At 43.4% G+C, this 21,713-nt stretch overlaps 1 long non-coding RNA gene across 1 annotated transcript in view; it reads right to left on the minus strand.

Annotated features, from left to right (window-relative positions):
* The window catches only part of LOC149873044 (uncharacterized), a 28,980-nt gene extending 15,986 nt beyond the window's left edge, over positions 1-12,994 (minus strand). Inside the window, exon 1 of the long non-coding RNA XR_016440046.1 lies at positions 12,962-12,994. This is a non-coding gene — a long non-coding RNA (uncharacterized LOC149873044). The remainder of the gene's footprint in view (positions 1-12,961) is intronic.
* Between the last annotated feature and the right edge of the window lie 8,719 nt (positions 12,995-21,713).

Here is a 21,713-nt window from a genome sequence, read left to right on the forward strand (position 1 = left end):
GTCTACTGCTCTCCTTGAATCCACAGAACCAGGCATCTCATCATAGAAAACAATCTGGTTGGTCAGGCATGACTTGCCTTTGGTGAATCCATGCTGATTGTTTCTAGTCACCACCTTATCACCACTAGGTACTTAGAAATGAGTTCCTTGAGGACCTGATCCATGATTTTTCTAGGGACTGAGGTAAGGTTGACCAGTCTGTAGTTCCCTGGATCCTCCTTCTTTTTCTAAAATATGGGCACTATACTTTCCCTTTCCAATCATCCAGGACTTCTCCCAATCCCCATGAGTTTTCAAAGATAATGGTCAGTGACTCTGAAATCATACCAGCCAACTCCCTCAGCAGCCTCAGGTGCATCATATCCAGCCCCATAGACATGTACAGGACCAGCTTTTTCAAATAATCCATAACCTGTTCTTTTATCAGAGTTAGCTGCTTGCCTTCTCCCCAAACTGTGCTGCTAGATGCAGTAGTCTGGGAGCTGACCTTGCCTGTGAAGACAGGTAAAAAAGACTCTGAGTACTTCAGCCTTTTCTGCATCATCTGTCACTAAGTTGCCCTTAAGCCCTTCTTGTTACCCTTCATGTCTCTTGCTAGCTGCTACTCCAGCTGCTACACATTGGCTTTCCTGATTTCATCCTTGAATGCCCAAGCAATACTCTAAAACACACAAAAAACTAGAACTCTTGTTTCCAAAATGATACCTTTTATTAGACCAACTGGAAAATGGCAAGAAAACTGTCTTTTTCTGCAAGCTTTTGGGATCAAAGTCCCTTCATCAGGCTCTGGGAAAAGTGTAGCTGGTACAAGATGGTAGTAAGTTTCCATAGGTAGGAAATAAACTTCATTTTTGCACAGAGGGAGCTGAAGATGGAAGGTTGTCCCTCTGGGTCCATGAGAGTGTCTTTGTGAGCTGTGTTGAGTAGCTCTTTGATGTGTTGATCAGGTAGAATACTCACATACTCTTATACTCCTCTGATGTTTGTCTGAATTTCCACTTCTTGTAAACTTACTTTTTGTGTTTCAGCTCACTCATGAGTTCCCTGAAAAATCAAGCTGGCCTTCTTTCATATTTACTAGTCTTCCTGCATATCAGGATGGTTTGTTCCTATGCCCTCAGTAAGGTTTCTTTAAAATACAGCTAGCTCTTCTAAAGTCAGTGTTATCATGGTTACTGCTGCCCAAGTTGCCATCCACTACTACAGTCCCCATCAATTCTTCCCTGTTTGTGAGCAGCAGGTCAAGATGAGCATGGCTTCTAGTTGGCTTCTCCAGCACTTGCAAAAGGCAGTTGTTCCCAACACACTCCAAAAATGTCCTGGATTTCCAGACCACTGCTCTGTTACCCTTTCAGCAGATGTCAACATGATTAAAGTCCCCCATGAAAACCAGGGCCTATGATCTGGGAACTTCCATTAGTTTTCTGAAGAAAGTCTGATCCATCTCATCCTCCTGGTCTAGTGGTCTAGAGAAGACACCCACAATAACATCATTCTTGTTGCTCTTCCTTCTGACTCTAACCTAGAGACTTTCAGCAGGTCTATCTCCAGCTTCATATTGGATATCTGAGCAGTCATGCAGCTCTTTTACAAAAAGAGCAACTCCTCTTCCTCTTCTGCCCTGCCTGTCCTTCCTTAACAGTTTATACCCATCCATGACTGTACTCCAGTCATATGAGCTATCCCGCCAAGTCTCTATTATTCCAATCACATCATAGTTCTGTGACTGTGTGAGGACTTCCAATTCTTCCTGCTTCTTTCCTAGGGTCTGTGCATTCATGTAACTAGCCGATTGCCCTGCTTTCTCAGTAAGCATGAGAAGGGCTCCCCTGTTGTCTTCTCTTTCTTGTATTTCCTCCAGGTCACCCACTTCACCACTTATCTCAGGGCTTTGGTCTCTATCCCTAGTTTAAAGCCCTCCTTCACTAGGTTAGTGAGCTTGTCTATGAAGATGATTTTCCCTTTCTTCATCAGGTGGATCCCATCTCTTTCTAACAATCCTTCTTCTTGGAACAACATCCAGAGGTCAATGGAGTCACAGCCCTTCTGGCGACACCATCTGTGAAGCCATGCACTGATCTGCAGGAGGCTGTGGAGGTTTTTGGTGGGATTGGAGTGCCTTTCTGATTCTGTCAGCTCCCCTGATTCTCCCCACAAGTGCCCACAAGGGCCCTACAGGCCTGCTTCCCCCCCCCCCCCCATCCAGCCTGACCCCACCAACCCTCCTATAGACTCTGCAATTCCCTCCATTCTGCCAAACCCCCCTGCAGACCCTGCTTGCCCCCAACCTGATCTCTGTCTCCTCATTCCAGTTTACCTTAACTTAGCTCAGGTGGCCATTTTTAATATGATCTAACCTCCCCGTAACATCCCCAAATGTCTGTACATACCTTAATGGGTCTGGTGATGTTGTGTTAGAAAAGCAGATCTAATACTGATTTTCAGGGACTTTAACAGAGTCAAGGCAAAGGCTATTTAAATACCCAATAGATGTCCTAAGTGTATTTGATATTTCAAACAGTGTCCAGATCAAAGGACACTATGCCTTTGGTTAATATCTTAGAATCTTTTTCCATATGGCTTTCAAATTGCAAACCAGTACTATTTACTGAAGACATATACACAATCATTAATATGCTGGCTCTTGGCAATAGAAATCATTGTGACTATAGGGAGCAATGCAGCTGTTCAATTAAAAAGAGCCTACATATTTAGGAAAGGGTAAATGTGATGTGACCTTTAAGTTTAGAACTGATATTGTTTGCTTGTGAATGCAAGAGTTTATATTAACAGAATAATTTTTTAATTAAGTTGTTTATGATAGATATGCTGCTAAATGACAGAACATTTGTCAATAACACCTCTAAATGTTCACTTATCAATGCTATATGGAGCTTGTAGTGGTATGTTATCTATGTTTATACCATATTTGACATTTGAGCTAAAGAGGAAGCAGGGCACAAACTGTTTAGGATTTAAGTCTTTTTAGGTAAATTTTCAGTGAATACCTCCTACACAACTCCCATAACTGCTTGAAGTCTAACTCATGTATCTAAATTTCACACACAACATTTTCTCATGTATGCCCAAATAATTCAATCTTGAATTATAATGCTAGTACAGGTTTCCCTTGCTTTCTGCTGTACATGCATTCCTGGAAAACAGTGCATAACTCAAATTTGCATAAAGGGAACCCATTTTAAAATGTAACAAACACGAATACATTTAAAGACCTCAACTTTACTGGTTCCCAGACTCATTTCTATCACTTTTACAAGACAATTTTGGTATTCACCAGCAGCAGACAGTACACACAAGCATAGGGCACTATTATATTGGGGATGGCAGCTACAGAAACACATATTGCAGACAATCAACAAAGAGCACAGATCCACACAGGAGCCTATATTTTGGTGCACGTCACTCCCACAATGCACTGCACAAAGCAGCCAACTGACTCCAGGCTTCCACTACACCAATCATATAAGAGCTAATTCACCTCACACATAAGTGAGATCTAGCCACTCATGAAGGTTCCTGATGTGCATACAGGACCTACACCTCGTGCAGGAGATACTTGTCCCCACTAGGGAAAACACCATAGTGGATCTGGTGTTAGCCTCTGGGGATGACCTAGTGGGGCAGGTGCTAGTACAAGGGAGGCTAGGGGACAGTGATCGTGAAATGATCCAGTTTGCTATTCAGAGAAAGGTGGGGAGGGTAACTAGCACAGTGCAAATGCTTGACTTTAGGAAAGCCAACTTTGATGTGCTCAGGGCAGTAGTCAGGGAGGCACTCGGAGCCCAGGGGATAGCTAGTATGGGGGTCCAGGAAAGGTGGTCTTTCCTCAAGGAGGCTATCCTTGGGGTACAACAGGACACAATTCTTCTGCTCAGGAAGGCAGGAAAAGGGTCCAAGAAACCTTCATGGCTGAGCATAGATATCCAGGCTGGCCTGAAGGCAAAGAAAAAAGTGTACTGGCAGTGGAAGCAGGGGACAGGGACAAAGAAGGAGTACACCTCCCTGACCAGCGCTTGTAGGGATTTGGTGAGGAAGGCTAAAGCAGCACTGGAGCTTAGATTAGCTTCTGGGATTAAGGATAACAAAAAGCCCTTTTTCAAGTATATAGGTAGCAAGAAGAAGCCTCAGGGTAACATTGGACCCCTAGGGGCAGGGCAGGGCAGTTGGTGACAGACGCGTGAGAGAAGGCAGAACTCTTCAACAAGTTTTTTGCCTCCATGTTCCTGTCCGCTGACAATGGGGTGCTCTCGGGTGATAGCGTAGAGAGGCCCAGGACGGATGCGAGTCCCCAGACTATTAGTTCAGACCTAGTTAAAGACTGCCTGGAGGGCTTAGATGTGTCCAAGTCAGTGGGCCAGGATGACCTTCATCTGTGGGTGCTGAGGGAATTGGCTGATGTCATTGCAGAGCCATTGGCATGGCTGTTCCAGGGTTCCTGGTGCTCGGGCCAAGTCCCTGAGGACTGGACAAGGGCCAATGTGGTCCCTATTTTCAAGAAGGGGAGGAAGGAAGAACCTGGCAACTCCAGGCCAGTCAGCCTCACTTCTATCCTGGGGAAGGTCTTTGAAAAAATCATCAAGGGCCACATTTGTGAGAACCCTGCAGGGGAAGTGATGTTGAGGGGTAACCAACATGGCTTCATGCAACGCCGATCCTGCCTGACTAACCTGGTCTCTTTCTATGACCAGGTAACAAAGAGCTTAGATGGGAAGGAGGAAGTCGATGTCATCTTGGACTTCCAGAAAGTCTTCGACACAGTGTCCCACCCAATTCTGGTGGGCAAGCTGAGGGACTGTGGCATTGACGAATGCATGGTCACATGGGTGACAAACTGGCTCCAGGGGAGAACCCAGAGGGTGGTGGTGGACAGGTTGATGTTGACCTGGGAGGGTGTGGGCAGCAGAGTCCCCCAGGGCTCGGTCCTTGGGCCGGTGCTGTTCAACATCTTCATTAGCAAACTGGACGAGGATGTGGAGAGTACCCTGGTCAAGTTCGCTGATGACACCAAGCTGTGGGGTAAAGTGAATACACCGGCAGGCAGGGACCACATCCAAGCAGACCTGGATAAGCTGGAGAAGTGGGCGGATCTGAACAGGATGCAGTTCAACAAGGACAAGTGCAGGGTGCTGTACCTGGGGAGAGGGAACCAGCATTATGGTTGTAGGTTAGGGGCTGACCCTCTCAGCAGCCCAGAGGCAGAGAGGGATCTTGGAGTCAGAATTGACTCCAGGATGAATATGAGTCGCCAATGCGACGAAGCAATAGGCAGAGCCAACCACACCCTGTCATGCATCAACAGGGGCATCACTAACAGGTCCAGAGAGGTCTTGCTTTCCCTCTATGCAGCTCTGGTCAGGCCACAGCTGGAGTACTGTGTCCAGTTCTGGGCGCCCCACTTCAGGAAGGATGTGGAGAACCTGGAGAGGGTCCTGAGGAGGCCACTCGTATGGTTGAGGGCCTCCGTGGCCAGCCCTATAAGGAGAGGCTGAGGGACCTGAATCTCTTCAGTCTCTGCAAGAGGAGACTGAGGGGGCATCTTGTGGCTGGCCACAACCTTATCAGGGGCCACCAGCAGGGACTCAGGGAAAGTCTGTTCACCAGGGCCTCCCTTGGAGTCACCAGGAACAATGGCCACAAGCTGAGGGAGGATAGGTTTAAGTTAGATATTAGGAAGAACTACTTCACGGTGGCCAGAGCCTGGAATAGGCTTCCCAGAGAGGTGATGCTCTCACCTTCCTTGGAAATCTTCAAGAGGAGACTGAATAGGCACCCGGCCAGGGTCTTATGACCCCTCCAACCCCCAGTGCTCCTTCTTGCCCATGGCAGGGGGTCGGACTAGATGATCTGTCTAGGTCCCTTCCGACTCATTGATTCTATGATTCTATGATAACGAATTTTTGGAATAAAAAGTGTTATTGCATAAGATTGAATTCACACATACACAACCTGCATAAAGTGAGGGAAACCTGTATTACATGTTATGCATTTAATTGTTATTCACATCACACTTCAAGACTAAATTTACAAGAGAATTGTAAAAACCTTCTGTGATTATGTAAGCTATAAAAACTGAGGCTTACAAAAACTTTCTCAGTCAAAATTTTTCTCTCCCTCAATTAACCAACCCTTTCCCGTGTTTCCCAACACTTATTGTTTTATTCCTAAATCATATAATATTCAGTGTTTTTGTTAATTCTCCTGTTTCTGGAGGCAAATAGATGTTGATTAATTAAGGTTTTTGTCTTTTATTTGAAAAGAAATGAATTCTTGGGGTTCTGCTTACCAAGTAAAGTTTGCTAATAGTCCCAAATGGGCCCCCAAGTATGAGAATGCAAATGGAAAGCACCTAACACACAATCATTTTTTTTCTAGATTTTCAGTGCCTGATTCTCTGTCATCTTGAACATTGATTAGACATTTATACTAGTATAAAATATTACATTATAGGCATAAAAGACCCTACAATGTGCAGGGCACTTGGGAATTAGAACCTCATGTTTCAGCCTCAATTTCATATGCCTCATGATAGATGCTGTGTTAATGAAATAAATGTTTATAATCCGCCTGCTGTGTAATCCATGGAAATTTACTTTATCGTAACAAATCAAATCAGCTAACAGATGCCTGTTGATTCTCCTCACCTGTGATAGTTGTTGTTAAGTCTAAGAATGGTTTGCACCTTCCTGAGAGAGATTTTGGGTACATTCCTGAATTACACTTGTAGTATAGTATAGTATAGTATAGTGTCCATGAATATAAATATATAGAGTGTCCCTGAAAAAAATGTGTGTGTGTGTGTATATATATATAGACAGAGAGTATCCCTGAATATACTCTACTCTATTCTACTATATATATATGTGTTTCTGGAATCATCAGCAGTTCTAAAATCTGTTCCAAGTAGATACAAGAATTTGGCACCTACAATAATGATGTAATAATGTTCTCTCTACCTATACATCCTCTGCTTTTTTCACTGGTACAGGTAGTTCTTTACTTTCTGTCCCAAATTGCGGTATTGTTTGTTTCCAGATGGAGGGCCTCCTCCTCTGTCCCTGTGCTTTGGACAAAACAAAGTTATTCTGAGCAGGGACTAAAGGGCACAGGTCTTGCAGTGTGGTGGCACCACACAAATTACACCCGGGGAGGTTGTTTCAGACTCATTTTTGGACAAAATAGTGGTGTTAGAACATTTTGACTCCTCAAAGTAGGAGTATATCCTCACACCCTCTCTGTTCCTTTTCTTCCAGCCTGAAAGAACAACAGAAAAAAGGGTCAGGCAGTCTGAGGTGTGTCCCTTTCATCAGGGGAATTGTAGGGTACTGCTAGCATAAATGACACCTTACCATTGTTTCCTTGTTGCATACATCTGGGGCATTCTTAGGTGTATTAGTATGTCCGTAGCATGTACTACCTTCTAGGAATCTTTTGACTATGTTGGTATCAGTTGGGGTATATGTACCTGTTCATTGCAGTCTATGATCATGTATCTTACTTTAAGCCATGTAATCATAGATTGTGACTGGCATGTAGAGACATTTGCTGGCACCGGGGGCCATGTCAACAAACTGATGCAAGTAACTCAAGGTGGGGGTGTGGAGAGCTAGTGGGTCTGTGGGGTGGGATGTTGGTGGTTTGTGGAAGGGTTGTCCATTTGGGGAGAGATAGAGTGGGTAAATATAGCCCATTTGGGGACCAGGGGGTGCAGCTCCAGGGCTGGGGTGAGCAGCTGGGGTTCCCAGCCCTAGGGCTGCACTCCTAACATGCACATATTCACTAAATCAGGCTAACCCACCACTGATTTATGTTAGTTCACCTCCTTAGGCAAATTAATTTAGATTGGGTCCATTTTTATTTTTTGCCCGATTTAACTTCCTTGAACATCTGCATAGATCAGCATTTAGATCCACCTGGTTAGGTTGATCTAAAAGCAACATCTGCACATATCCTTGTAATTTGGCTGGTCTAATTAAAAGCAGCCCTAAAGTCCTTTAAATTATGCCAGAGACTTATTCTGGATTCAGTCAGGCTGAAGATCAGGAAAAAGAAAAGTGATTTAGATGTTTTTTTTCATTGACAAATACCATTTTGTTGAAATTAAAATTTCTCATGGCAGTGTATCTGTGAAAATCTTGTTGGATGGTTTCTTAGATACAGGATGAAATTTCTAAACCAGAGAGTGAGCCCTGATTTAATTAGTCCTTTGGTTATTAGAACATTAATTTGAGCCGTGGGGCATCCAGATTTAATCATCTGCTTCAAATTAGGCAGAGCAGAGAAAGAAGAGGTGGTCAGTGCCCTAACCATTGATTTATTGACTATTCTGTGGTTTTAATGTTTTTCTCTCTCTTTCTCTCTCTTCCCCCTCCCCTCCATACTTTTTAATGAAAAACAGGGGCCAAAGTCTCTGTTTCATGCCAATGGAGAGAATAACTTTTGATGTCCCCACCTTTTTTAAGGGACAGGAACATTCTTTCCCTCTTGCTTTTCCTTCCGGTACATATTCCTTCTGGCTATCCCAGGGTCTGGATTAAATACAACTCAAATTGACCTAGGAGTCTGACCCATGATCTTCAGTGTGGATGCCAAGAAGTACTCCCCTTTGACCAACTACGAAAGTCTACTAAAGGGCTCCAGAGCCTGACTTAACCCACTTAACTCTGGACATTTGATGTGGACCTAAATTCCTCCTTTCTGAGGATACAGTAGTTATAGAATAGAAGCTCATTATATTTCACAAGAATGTGGCCAATCTTTTAAAAATCTTTTATGTATGGTGCACTTTAGAGAACCCTTAACATTCATTGAAAAGACCCTAATTCCATTAGAACAGGGGTGGACAAAATGTGGCCCGGGGGCCAGATGCGGCCTGCCAGGCCATTCTATCCAGCCTGCGGGGACCCTAAAAAATGTGTAAAATTAGTATTTATCTGTCCCTGGCTGCCTGTCATGTGGCCCTCGATGGCTTGCCAAAACTCAGTAAGTGGCCCTCTGCCTGAAATAATTGCCCGCCCTTACTCTAGAACCATTGATGGATGAGAGGAAGGGGAGTTATGAGGATGAACACCTACAGAAAACAGTCGACTGAATTATATACCAGGATCATTGCATGAATATAAAAGTGAGCTTCAGAGCTTCCTCCCAGATAGGAGACATGTGGAACCTTGAGAGAATTGAGGCAAATATTTCCTTAAGTGAACCAGGTGCTTGCTCAGCCTGGTCACGTTTAAAATGAGATATACTGGGCACATCTACATGAGACGCTTACTGCGCATTAGCCTAATAACACTGCACAGTAGCGTTTCATGGCAAACACCATGCTAATAGCCTAATGCAGTGTTATTAAGCTAATGCACAGTAAGCATTACTAAATAACCGTGTGTCAGTGCTACTTCGCAGTCACTCTAGGTACTGCACATTTAGTTAATACTTTATTAAGGAAGTGCTAAACTAAATGCACAATGTCTAAGGTGCGTTAATGAGCATGTAAATGCACCCACTGGCAATGAATTTAAACTCTACTTTTCTTTTAAAATATAAAAATATAAAACAGCGGGTGTGTTGCTATAGAGAAAAGGCTGTGAAGACAGAAAGCCTATAGGGTGCTATCATTCTTCAGCTAAGATATTTTTTTCCCTCCTCTCCCTCCAGTCCCCTCCACACACACACACACACACACACGTATTACAGTAGCTATGAGCAAATGAACCAGAACTAATTTGCATCTGTGATAACAATATGTCAACAAGCCTGAAGAAAACTACAATGCAATGGCCACGTGGTGGTGTTACAGTTAGAGACTGGCAGAGAAAGGCTTATTCTGCAGGAGTTCAACTGACAAGTGCAAAAGTGGAGAAGCACATATGTAGGACTGAAAGTGAAGCCAGCAGAAAGGGGAGCTGGAACATAGAGAGCTGTGGCTTATGAACAAATAATAGAAACAATCCATTTACAGATGAGACTAGTCAGGTATCTGGTGCTCTGTATTCTGAGGGCTTTGACAGTGTATCACCATGACTGTTAAGAGTGCTATGTGTTGTCATTTGGGAAGTGACAGGAGTTGTGCTATTAGAGCCTCAAAGTGACTGAGGCATTGTGGTAATAGATACAGATCCCAGCTGTACTCAGGATCAAATAGAAGATAAATGAGCTTCTGTTATGCTTAACCCATTTTCCAGGAAGCATGCTCCGCTCAAGTTTGACCTGCTCTCTTTGATGAAAGGAAAGCTGTGTTTCTTCATCACAATATGCCTGTATGCACCATATGTCTGCCTCCGACTCCCAAGGAGAAGAAAACATCTAATACAAGTCTGCCAGGCAGCCCAGACCTGGTGTCCCCAAGGGGGATTTACAATGTATTAGCTTTGCACTTTCTGAAGGGCTGACAGCAGAGTAATGTCTTCAATAAATATGCTTTATGTGAGCGTGTATAAACAGTCAAATGTGTTGTTAACATTTAATAGCTTGTAAAAAAATTCCATTATTTCTCAGGACCAAATATGACTTGTTAATTTTATAATTAGGGTTGAACAAAGTGTCTAAAGTTGATCTTGTCTTGATCCTCAGCAGGATATTAGTGAGTAACAGGAATAAAAGATGCCCTTCAAACATGGAGACCATTACTTCATTAACTACCTCTTTTACAATCATATGCCATGATTGAAATTAGTTCTCTGAGTACTGTGAAATCTTGTCAACAAACAGTTAGCAGGACAGGGCAGAAGATCAGATTTTATTTTTATTGTAATATTTAGATTATTCCAAGCAAGATTAATAAAATCTCGAATCCAGGCTTTCAAACCCTATAGTCACATTCCCATAAGCAGGGGTGTGTAGTTGCTGTAGAGAAAAAAGCAGTGGCGCAAATTCAGGTTGCTGCTTTTTGCCCTGGTGTGTGCCACTGAATATAGGGTTAGCATGGGGAATAATGATCCAGATGGGGTAGGGGAGGCTGGGACCAGCACCTGTGCTGGGCCAGTAGCGTTACCTGGGGTCCTGGGGCTTCCTGGGGCAGCAGTGGTGGTGAACCAGCAGCTGGAAGCCTGGCTAGAACTTAGAGCATGGCTCCAGCCAGCCAGGCTGCTGATCTAGCAGCATATGCGCCAGCCACATGCACCACCTGGGGGTGGGGAGGGGGTTAGGCTTTTTTTTTTTGACACTTGGATTTCCCAATGTAAAAAAAAGATGCCATGTTGCAAATCTGCAGCATGGTGAATGGGGGGACATGTGCCGTGTGCAGTTTGAGGCACCACAAACTGCACATGTGTGCTTGTCTGGATGTGCTCTATGGCTAGGGACAGACATTCAAAAAGCCAGAGCCTGATTTGATTCAATCTTTGCATGTTAGTCTAACCTGTCTAGATTGAAACAATTTGCAGTGGCTCAGGCTAAAGCTGGGGCGTGCTAGAGTGAGCCCTTGGCTACAGTGAACCAGTGTTGGTGGGGGGCAGGGTGGGGGCATGGACAGCCCTAGCAGTAGCCTCAAGTACACTGGGGAGGGAGGGGATTTAATTCCCCCCTTGCTGTTCCATCACCACAGACCGGAGCCAGGATCCATCTAGTGCTTCCCTCTCACTGCTGCAGCCGGAGGCTGGCCATCATGGCCCGCTAAGGGAGTGGGGGCAGGGAGGGGGTTCATTCCTCCCTCTGCCCCCTCTACCCTGGGGGACTGTAGCTGGGGTTTGCCAGCCCTGATCACTGCCACTGCTAATCACTCCCTGCATGGGATGACCAACAGAATAAGCTCCCTCCCTGCCCCCTTCATCAGATGCCAGAGGGAGAGGGGAATAATCCCCCTCCCTGCTCCCTAACCTAAGGGGTCATGCCAGCCAGCCTCTGGCTGCACCCTTACCCCTGCCACCGGAGTGGTGAAGGGGCAGGGACCATGATGGGTACAGCAGCCCCATATCATGGTTTCCTAGGGAGTGCAAGCCTGCACCAAGGGCAGGGGTGGGAGTGGGCTGGGCAGAGCTTCCACAGACAGCATGGGCCGAGCGGCAGCACTGGGGCTTGGAAGGGTGGCCATAGCTCCCCCCCAAACCTGTGCAGTCTGTGGCAGCTCTGTTTACCTTGCTCCCACCCCCACTCACAGTGCAGCCCCCTCACTGGAAAGAGGCTTGCACTCCTAAGGAAACCATGATAGGGGGTGATAAACCAGTCTGAGCTCAATCAGTTAAGTCTGGTACTACATTCAACTAGGTTTATCTCAAACCAGTTTTGGCCATTTTGAAATTGGTTTATGTGCACTGAACTTATATTCTGTTACAGATTTAAACCAGTTTCTGATCACTTAAACCTTTTTATGTGTGACTTCTGTCCCTAGCCTATGGGTCTTATGAGGGTATTACAGTGATGCTTTCATTAAGAGACACTGAAGGAAGCTGTACAAGACCATTTGAAAGTTTATGTCTCTTTGGCCTATAATAGTACTTAAAAGAGAACTAAAATGATTTCAGGAGTTCAGAATTTCTTTCAGTCTTCCCCAAAGCACAAAATGAATTCCCAAAGGCTGTTAAAAATGAGAAAGGCTTTTGCATGCAGCATAAGGGGAAAGTTCAGCTCAAAACTATTATGCATAATTTACATGGATGTTCTCCAGACTTGCCTGGGAATAGCAAAGAAAAAAAAATAATTAGACACTTTTAATATTCATTGAACTTTTCCTCCCCTGAGTCTGAGTTGTGACTTCAGCATTGTATTTCTAAAGGTTATAGAAAAACAACAACAGGAATGTGCTATCAGAGTGCATGGAAAGCAAAACAGCCCTGCTTCCCAGACATGCCTACCCTTTAGGCCTGGATGTTTCACGGAGAGAGGAATGCAGCATGTACCACCTATGTGTCTGTCCAGATGAATTGTATTTGGGATAAATAGGAGGGACTCCTTTTGCTCACTAGAGAATAGAGGGAACCTTATTTTTTGTGAAAGGAAAGCAAAGAACCTGCTATTGCTTTTGCTCCTCCGGAATTGAAGGCAGGTCCTTGTTGTTGTCAGTCCAGGAGAAGTGCGGTAATACACTGATGTTAGCAGTGAAAGCCCCAGATGATTTTCATCTAGTCCTCAGCCACCTGAAAGAAAACTCTATGTAAAATGGGTATGTTAGGCTCTCTTGTGAAAAAAGATTACCAACCACCACATAGAGTGGAATCTGATCTAGGGTAATTTGTAAAAATGTCCTTCACAAGACAGTGTGTGTTTTTCCCTGGTGTCTGATTAAAAAAGGAAATATATACCATTGTAACCCCTGCATCAAATGACTCACTGGAAACATAAGCACTGATATTGTATTCACTAGTACATTTGCATACTTTATATGTGTGAATAGTCCCAGTGATTTTGATTCTTGAAATTGTACATGAAGCACAGTATTTGGAGGAAAAAAATGAAAAAGGTTTTTTTAAGATAAATGTAATATTGCTAAAAGACAATGGGTTAGAGAGATATGGTGGAAGCATGGCTATGAGCTTAATTCTCCTTTTAGCTATTGGCTCTACCAGAAGTTCCCTGTGAAAATTTAGGTATGTTATTTAATCTTTGTGGTCTTCGGTTCCTTATCCTCACTGCAGATACAGCAGTATTTCCTTTCTTGTAAACTTTATCTTGTCTATTAAGACTGACACTTTTCAAGAGTGTAAGCTTTTAAAGCTTCCTTCTCTGTGCCAGATATTGTCTAATGGCTTTGTGGGAAATGAAGAACTAAGAACTGGGTTCTGTGCCCTCATTCCCTGTGGGAATTCAAGCTCATATATCCACCCTCCCAGTCGAATAGTGTGCCTTATCTACCAGGCTAACCCTACAAGGGAAGAAGCTGACCCACTGTGCAGCCAGAAGTACAAGAACTACGGGAGGTAGAGAGAGACAGACAGAGTGCATAAGCAAGAAAGACCCTGAGTTTAATAGTTGGCTTGGGTTTTGCTTTGAGTAACAGACCACAGGAGTTCAGTGGCACTTCCTCATTTTCTGATTTGACAGATCAAATTATGCAAAGTCTTGAACATAAAAGGTAATTCAGAGGATTTTTATATGCATATCTTCAGTTACATTCTAACAGAGCTAGATTCCTTAAATCAGGGCTAACCAAATGGCAGGGTTAACTCACAGCCTCCCACTTGCAGCAGTGATCTCCCCCTTGCTCTCCTACTCTGGACAATGGAGTCTTTGAGTTTTCCCCTCCCTTCTCCAGTTTTTTGTTTTCCCCAGGGACAGGTTAGGGTGGTCCAAGGGATCCAGGAAGCTTAAGGCCCACAGGCCCTGTGTGGCATGGGGGTGTCCATGTGGTACAGTGCAGAGCTGCACAGCAGACAGGCCTGCGTAGAGGTGGAGTGCCCATGCAGTGCACTGTATTGCTGCACTGTGGGCAAAGGCAACATGTCGGGGGGCACACACCTGCTAGATTTATGTGCCAACATTGGGATACAGGCCTGGGGTTGCAGCCTAGCTTGGAGCCAGCACCTGGCAGCAGTGGGGGCAGTGGTGGTGGTATGGAGTTGTAGCCCCTTACTTTTATTGTATATGAATTGTTTATGACAGCAAGGGTGCACTCTACTGCACGGTGGAGAGTGTGCCATGTACTGTGTAGCCTAGGGATGTATATGGTCCAAAGGGCATACAGCCCAGTCATTCAGAAGTTGGGCAGTCCTGTCTTAAGTAAAGACATTAACCTATACTAACATATCGGCTTAATAAGTTAAAAAACTAATTGCTGGAACTTATTGCTGGACTCGATGATCTCCCGAGGTCCCTTCCAGCCCTAATGTCTATAAAATCTATGAAATCTATGAAATTTATTGAGCCATAACCTTCTGAGCAGAAATTGTGACCTGCAGCAATTAACTTAGTTACTAAGCATTTGCTACACACAATTCACCTGGTAACTTCCCAGCTCAAGTAAATGTGCAACATGTACAGATCCGGGAAGAAACCCTTGCCTCTTTACAGGCTTATTGCGTGGTAGCCTAACAACACTGTACAATAGTGTGCTGGTTAAAAACCTTGCTAATAAGCTACTGCCCAGTGTTATTAGGCTACTGCGCAGTAACTGTCATGAAAAATACTGTGTGCTGGCACTACTACGCAGTAACTACTGCATATTAATGAATATGTAGATACACCCTACCTCTACTAGCTGAAATGACTGTCACTCCTAAATGAGCCCTGATTCAGAGGACTGAAGAGTGTGGATGGCTAATCAATGTTTATCTTAATTATACTAAACATTCGGAAACCAGGGCACACAATCCTTCAGCTATACCCATGCCGAATATTATTTTTTGCTGATAGCAATAGACAATATCATATCAAGTCTAAAGAAGAACTGTAAAGATTTTTTCCCCCAGAAGAACAGAACACTAGTAAAGAACAGGTGTGTTGGAGACATGAATGCAAAAAATCAGACCCTGGATGTACCCAAGCTTCTTTGCCTGAAAAAAAAGTGGAATTCTCTTATAGTATTACTATTTCTTGTTCCCATTTAGTGCAGAGATATCTTAAGAACAGCATTTTAACTTTTTTAGGCACTCGTGGCATCTCATAGGAACCAGGAAGTAATGTAACAGAAGTTTTGGGAACCTAAAAAGCCCTGAGGTTAGCTGCAATACCTCAAATAGTTCTGAGAGGCATCATGAGTCACAGGCACACCTCAAAGTCACTAGTCCTCCTTAGTTTCCTCCTTGCTCCTTTGGGCAGGCCCTTTACTGTTGGCTTCTGCTAACATGTTCCCTCGTCACAGTCTCTTCCATTCAGTTTTAGGCATTCATATGTCAGAGCATTTTTAAGTATTTAACCACATACTTTTGCCCTTCTCTAATAGACTTCTCTCACATCTCAAATAATTCTCCCCTTGAGCTTGTTTACAAGACACAGAAGGAAGGTCAAATGTAGCATTGTAGAATGGCATGACAAGCCCAAAAGGAAAAAATGACAGATGAATAACATCTAGGATCTATACAATCACTGTGCAGGGTTTTTTTCCCCCCTCCATGAACGAAAGTAAAAATGCTACATTTGAATTGTATTTAAATATAAGTTGTCAACATATACAGATAGATACTACCAAGAATGCAATCAGCAGGATAAATTCAATGCATACAACTAATATCTCATCAAATAATGTTGGTAGTGGAGGAGACAAAGTGATTCTCTTAGCAAATGATTTAATACACGAGACACACTCTTTGCCAGATGGCAGAGTCACTGGAGCTATTATATCAGCTGAGGATCTGCCCCGCTAAGTCTGAAGTGAGAATACTATTGACATAGCAGACCGAGTAACAGAACTGAAGGAAAAGGAATAGTATGAAGAAAAGCTGTCAGATGACTTCTCAAAACCCACATGTTCAGGTTTTTGTAGCAGTGTATTCCTCCCCCACCCCCGGCCACATTGTGTAGGAAATAGTTTATGTAGAAAATGAAAGAAAATGATTACAGTGGCTGGGACAATCCCCCAAACCTTTTGTGACCTGTGCTATATGGAGTAATAGCAGCTTCAGGTCCATCTGCAATACCTGCTTGAAACACTTAGGGGAGTGGGAGACTCCCTACACTTCTGTTTAAAACCTGTGCATGGATCAGTTTCATGGTTTCTTTCGGGAACATTTTGAGACTGAGATTTGAAACACATACAACTCTCAGATTAGAGGAGCAATGAATAATAGAGCTTTGTGAGTGAGGCATCAAAGACAGAATATCAGGAGATTAGTAAATATGGTAGCTCCAAATGGCATTCAGATCTTGCCAAAAAGACAGATGCTGCCTGAGAGGAAAATGTATTCCTTAAGTTGACAGTTGGGCTTTGTGATTGCCTGTCAAACAAAAAGAGGAGCCATAAGGAAGAGCTGTAAGAAGCACTAGGTGGAATTACAGCTTGAGCATGTGTTTTCCAAAGAGCTATGGAGAAAGATTTTTTTTTAAATGGCATCTAAATTAATATTTAGATACCCAAATTAGTGGCCTAATTTTTCAAAAGCACTGGGCACCCAAGCTCAGTAGGATGTTTCAGTGCCTAGGACAGTGCCACAGTCCTGACCGAGACGTTTGAGGAATATCACAATCCAACTGTTTTAATCCAAGGGCCGACTGCTGACTTCAGTGTGGCATGTGGCATGCAGTCTGTGTGTGTGGCATGTCACAGTGTGGGGAGATGGCAGGCAACATGGTGGCAGGTGGGGAACAGAAAGCAGAGCAGTAGCTTGGGCAGGGAGCACAAAACAGAACAGCAGATCAGGGAGAGAGTACAGGGCCAAAGAACAGAAAGCAGAGCAGCATTTTGGGCAGCGGTAGGGGACCAGACTGACACCAGGGTATGGAGTGGGGCTTAATTTGTGACATACTTGCCTAAAAGTTTGACCCTCACTGTTTTAGTCAGTGCAGCTGTTTTGCCTGGGCTGGTCATTTTTCAGGAAATGCACCTTTAATGCAGTTTGCCTCTCAATAATGAAATTTGTTTTTTATTTATAAGAAAGAATCTATATAGTGTCTGATTCTGCATCTTATCTGCCTAATCAGCACCAAAGGGAATGATGCTGAATGCTAAGTCCCTGTAAAAGGTTATTCATCCCCAAATATGTTTTTGGATAGTCAGCAGTTGGTATGAAGAAATGGGTAGCTGTGTATTTCTGTTGCTGGTGATCTGTGTGCAAAATTTTCATATGACAAATGTCACAAGTGGTTGACATAGCAATATGCACAGGGAATTAAGATGGAAAGAACCAGTAGTCAATCTAGTCATGATCTGGAGGTATCCATTAGAGTAAATCACTGTAGGAGGTTTAGGGGAGAGAGGGTAATTCTTATTAATATAAATAGTAAGGAATGAAAAGAAATGCTTTAAGCTATGCAGAATTAATCTCTTGAACTCAGTGATGCAAAATATTAGCTAAGTAGAAATTACTGGGGTTGCCAGTCTTTTATGCTTCAGGGCAAAAGCTGAAAAATAGATGAGAGAAGAAACAAACCTCCCTACGCAAGCCACTTGTTCACAATTGCCTATGTGCATTATTGAACATTTTTGCCTTCCTCTGAGCCAGGCATTATTGGTTCTAGGCTACAACATCATAGGATATTAGTTATGTGGTCTTTTGTTCTGTTCTTTTGTGACAGACCTTGTGTTCCTGTACTGCAAAAAGAAACTTTTATTATATTTCTGTTTTTTCCTTTCCTTTCATGCTACATCAGTGGTAGGTACTACAGCTATAGGGCCAAATTCTCCAGTATACTACACTTGAGTAGCACAAAGGGACTATTAATATCCAGGTAGGGATCCGCAAAGGGAAACACTGATAGCATAAGCCTGCCAAAGACTGCTATTTTGCCAGTTCCTATCTCCCTGGGGATAGAGAGCCTGTCAGAGGCATGGTGGAGCAGAACACTGCAATGCAGATCTTTCATTGACACCAAGCCCTTTAGAGATCATTTGTTGGTTACGTGAATTAGAGTCTTCCCTTGGCTGATGCAACTGATGCTGGGGCCTGGCAAGTGACCTGGCTTCTCAACACCTCATATTTCCCTCCCAGTGCCAATTCATACTGAGGCAGAGTCCTGGATACAAATAGCAAACAAAGTATTCCATTAATTAGGCACCTGTAATTTCACTCCTCTACATATGACATAGAAAATACCATACAATTATGAATGCCCATGTGTTAATAAAATTGCAGCTCTTCTTGGGTGTTCAAATCTTCCATGTGCTGTATGTAACATTTTCTGTAGTTTGATTTTTTTTTCTATTCTTACATTTCTCTAAAACATAGATTGAGGCTCTCACCCAGAACCAGTCTTGAAAATACACACATTTTAGTACTTAGATACTCAGGTGGTAGTAGTCAGAGAGTCAAAGCCTCAGCCTGGGATTATAACTTTACAGTTCAGCAAACAGATAGCAGTAATGTCTTAGCTAATAAGCATGTCCCTTTCCCCCTTGTAATTAAAATGAACACGAACTGCACAGACCAGTGGCTTGACTAAGATGTTCTTTCCATGAGATGACTGTTCTTACTTTTATGTGAGTGAAGTTTGTGAAAAAAATCAAGGACTTCTGCATGCTCCCAGGAATAGTAATTTGTTCAAATAGACCTTATCCAATTAAAAGTAGTACCATGAGCTATCAGCAGCCAGTTTCTAGTACTGAATTGTCCTTGATACAGCAATATGTGTAGGTAGGTCAGTGGACCATTAATATAGTACAGAGCTGTCTAACTGATGGCCAGTGGACCACATGTGGCTCATAAGGGGTTAAATTATAATGTGGTACAGTGGGAGACACCCATGTGGGTGCATGGTGTAATGCTGATGGGGAGGAGGGTCACTGGCACATAATGCAGCAATGGGGATCACTGGTGGAAGGGTCATAAATATGTAGTGCAGCAGTGAAGGTCATGGGTCATTAGCACACAGTGCAACGGTGCAGAGGGGTTGTGCCTGTGAGAAGTGTGGCCCTAGGGGCTGTGGCTCAACATGGAGTGAGCTAAGTGGTGTGCAGCCCCTGCTCGTGCAGCTGACTGAAAGTTGAGCAGCCCTGCTACAGGACTCCATTGAGGCAAAATGCTATCTAACACAATTAAAATGTCCACAGAATAAGTGCATGTGGCCAAAGGATGAGTAAGCAAATCATTGTCTCTTCAAAGGGAGTCTCTCTTATTCAAAGATGCTTCAGCTGAGTGTCATAGTTTTCCTCATTTTATGCATCTTTTAAATACACTGAACAGTAATTTGTATCCCAGGAATACAGTAGAGATGTGGTAACAATGAAGTGTGGGAATTTTAGCTAAATCAAACTGCATATAGAATAAATGATAATGCATATATGGGTGATTAGTCCAATTCCTATGGGGGGGGAAAGCATTAATTTAATGTGATTGTGGCAAACCCATTTAATACTAACATTTAAACATTCTTGGTTCCATTTATTCCTAGTGATTTCTATTGTACATTGGACACCAACTGAAATAAATATTTAATACCATAGTGGATACATTCATCATAAAACAGCCAATACTTCCTGTTCCAATTACAGGAAATAACATAAATATTGCACTGAAATCAAATTCACTCTTCACTGTTAATATCATTCATTGTAAGAAACCAATTAGGATACTGCACCATACAGGTTTTTTCTTTTGTTTTGTTTTGTTTTTTTGGCTATATTTTGCCAGAAACATTGTCTTAGCTGAGGTTTTTGAAAAGATTGTGTATGGTTTATTTTTATTCTCTCTTCAACTCATTTTCTTCTGGACTGGTGTCTACATCATAAAAATGGCCAGCAGTGTTGGTATTCCTGTTGGTATCTTAGCTTAAAGGGTCAATGGCTACATGGTAATTGAGAGTAAATCAGGCTCTCATCTGTAAATAGTCTGATGAGTCGGCCATTTGGAGGATCTTATTGTTACTGACCCTAGAGCAGAGAAATTTTAATAGATTTCATAGATTTCATAGACGTTTGGGCTGGAAAGGACCCCAGAGGATCATCAAGTCCAGCCCCCCCACCCCAGGAGCAGGAAGTCAGCAGGGATCATAGGATCCCAGCAAGATGAGCATCTAAATGTGTTTTGAAGGTGTTCAAAGTGGGCGCTTGAACTGCCTCCGGTGGCAGTCTGTTCCAAACCTTGGGGGCTCAGACAGTGAAGAAGTTCTTTCTTAAGTCCAGCCTGAACCGGTCACAGTGGAGTTTGTGACCGTTAGACCTTGTCATCCCTTGTGGGGCTCTGGTGAACAGTCGTTCCCCCCAGATCCTGACGAGCACCCCTGATAAACTTATAGGTGGCCACCAGATCACCCCTGAGCCTGTGCCTTTCCAGGCTGAAAAGTCTCATAGATCTCAGCCTCAAATCATAAGGTCTGTTTTCCTGCCCTCTGATCATGTGCGTGGCCCTCCTCTGCACCCTCTCAAGCTTCTCCACATCCTTTTTGAATTGTGGAGCCCAAAACTGGACACAATACTCTAGCTGCGGCCTCACCAAGGCCAAGTACAAGGGGAGAATGACGTCCTGGGATTGGCTTGAGAAGCATCTACGGATGCAAGCCAGCATTTTGCTCACTTTACTTGTTATCTGTGTTAGTCTGTCAGGCAGAAGGCAGGGTAGAAGCACACCTGATAGAGTAACTGAGTAAGAGATGTTTCATAACCAACGGTTTACTTCATCAGACGCTAACATATAACATTTGCTAAAAGTCTATGTAGTGAGCCATTGCTCACAAAAGCTTATGTAGCTGTGATTCAGTTACTCTGTAAGGTGCACCTCTATCTGCCTGTTACTTACCCTACTCTAGTTGTTTTAGTAGCTATTTTGTAGTTCCTACATCTGGTACTGGCCATTTTTGAAAATACAAAGTTGGACTAAAGAGATTATAGATGTAATCCAGTATGGTTACGCCTATATTCTGAACCAGGGCTGTGCAAAGCTTCGGTCACTGATTCAATTCAGCAGAGATTCAGTCCAATTCGGCAGCCAAATCTCCAAATCTGAATTGAATCAGGAGACCCAGTAATCTCTCCAAATCGAATCGGAGCCCTCCGAATTGATTCAAGAGATTTGGAAAGATTTGATGATTCGGACACGGACACAGTTTTAAATGTTTTTTCTACATACCTCAAGGTACCAAGTGGCTAATGAATGCTGAGATGCTGGGGTGGATGGAGCATCCCACAGGAGTGTGTGTGTGTGGGGGGTCCCCAGCATGATTGGCAGTGGACCTGGAAG

The sequence above is a fragment of the Crocodylus siamensis genome, chromosome 1 (assembly GCF_052110815.1).
Source record: "Crocodylus siamensis isolate JL-2025a chromosome 1, ASM5211081v1, whole genome shotgun sequence".
Classification (NCBI taxonomy): domain Eukaryota; kingdom Metazoa; phylum Chordata; order Crocodylia; family Crocodylidae; genus Crocodylus; species Crocodylus siamensis.